Source organism: Rhopalosiphum maidis, chromosome 3, assembly GCF_003676215.2.
Source record: "Rhopalosiphum maidis isolate BTI-1 chromosome 3, ASM367621v3, whole genome shotgun sequence".
Lineage (NCBI taxonomy): Eukaryota > Metazoa > Arthropoda > Insecta > Hemiptera > Aphididae > Rhopalosiphum > Rhopalosiphum maidis.
In genome coordinates, this window is record NC_040879.1 from 20,872,355 (window position 1) to 20,874,735 (window position 2,381).

A 2,381-nucleotide genomic window follows, 5' to 3' on the forward strand; every position below is an offset into this window, starting at 1 on the left:
GTTGTCCTTGTATTCTAGAAGCCGGATGTCAAAATTTATTTCCAACACACCGACACCAATCATACTAATATAAAAATAGTATAATATTATTGATAATAATTCTTTACAAACAATAGATGATTTGATAAAAATGGATTACTGCAGATACGTTGTAGTAATTATTAGTTAGACACCGGTTTGATTTAAGTGCAGGTTACGTAACATTATAATTGTATGTTTTTTATGCATAATCTTTTCGTTTGCATAACGGTTCAGTTGTTGGTCTGGACATATTCTAGTGATCACTAGTCATCAATTACCAACACTACCTATAATTAATATTTTACATATTAATCGTTTTTAAAATCTTGAAATGCCACAGTAAGCTTATGTTTTTCACTTTGTAGTGACGAGAAACCTTCGAATTGTTCTCGACTGGATTGATCTGTCCGGTCAATACATTTCTAGCCACCCGAAGAAAATAAAATAAATAACCTTTACATAGAGGTCTATACGACTATACAGTTCTATACGAGTGTTTACTCTCTACAGCGTTCTTATTTTTTAAGACTAAAGCACAAATTGTTTATAAATATTAAAGGACAGACCGAGCAAAATATATACGTCACGCTCAAGTCTTATACATTCCAATCATCTCATAGAATCGTTATCATTTGTCATCGACACGAATTAATAAATAAAATTATTTCTATTTACTGGAACTTAAATGAATACAAATTATTAACATCCATAATTGAAATCTTTGGTACCTATAACTATTCAGCTTATGGACAGCGTGCTATCATAAATAATAAGAATTCGTGTATCATGCTAACAAGTGCCCTTATAGTAAGTAATCGTAGCAACCCGCCTCCACGACGATACGTCTTTATCCTTGCAACTATATATAAGCAACTTATAATATTATGACGATCACGGGGGTAGTGCAATGTGTGTTTAATGTATATCGTCGGTTAGACGAGCGTCCCATGTCGCGCGAGGAGCAGCGTAATAATATTATATTAATAATAATAATAATAATAATGTTGCAATAAAAAACGGTTGTCGGTCCGTTCAGTCGCGCGCACGTGACGGCCGGCGGATAGCGAGCGAGCCCTCGTCAGGAAACGCCAAACACAATGGATATAATATATTATAATACACCTCATAATAGATAAATACCTATATATTAACGCACGCGTCCCTCCCCTCCCCCTCAATTCCCCCCACAGGTTTCTCCGCCCCCTCTCGTCGCAATATATACGCTGTGGCTCATAGACACATGGTCTATCGCTATTGCCATTTATATATATAACACACACACACACACATAATATATTATAATATATAAAGTTATTTCGCGGACCACGCAAATCGTGGCAAACGCTGACGGGAGTGGTAGGACGTTTATATTTTATTTTTTTTACCGTCTCTGTCTGTCTGTTTCTCTCTCTCTCCGAATAATAATTTTTATACTATCGTAGCTGCAACGCACGGCGCACCGAAGGAGGATGGAATAATAATAATAATATTATAATATACGCGAGCGCGCGCGCGTCCTCTTGCAACAACGGCGTTTGTGCGTGGTGCGTCCTGACTATATATACGCATATTACAATAATATAAATATATATATATATACCTATATACCTATATACATATTATACATTATATTCACGTACACATACCGACGATTATAATATGATGATGATAATTATTATTATTATTATTGTTGTCCTTGACAACAGCTGATGGTTCGACGTAAACCCGTTCGTTTCGCGATTCACACAATATACACACGGGCCAGCGCGCGCGCACACGCTGTATATTATATGTATTATTATATAGGTGTACCTATATACTACTACACGTCAAACGCTCGCTCAGCGCTCTCCGGTAAATTATTGTTACAGGCACACACACACATATCTGCGTCCGCGTGCGTCGCTGTGTGCGTGCGCGTTTGTGTCTCGTAGGTACAGTCTCACTCTCGCACACTCGCCGTCTGTCTGTCTGTCTCTCTCTATCTATCTAAATATAATATATATATATATATATATTATATTTAAATCTATTTCCGCCTCTCTGTCTTTCTATTAATCATAATATTTTAATACGCGAATATAAGGAGGTATACATACTATACTATATACATACACGCACACGCACGCACACATTTATATAGGTAGGTAGGTACTATATTAATATACCTACCCGACTTTTTTTTCCATTTTCTGTTAGGATATCTTGCTCGCTCCACCAGCGCTGAAATGTAATATTATTATTATTGTTATATATTGTTGTATCGGCGTACCATACACATAATATATCTACAAGCTTTTAATAATTAAAATAATAATAATATTTTATGAATTTTTTTTTTCACAAACAGTATATAATAA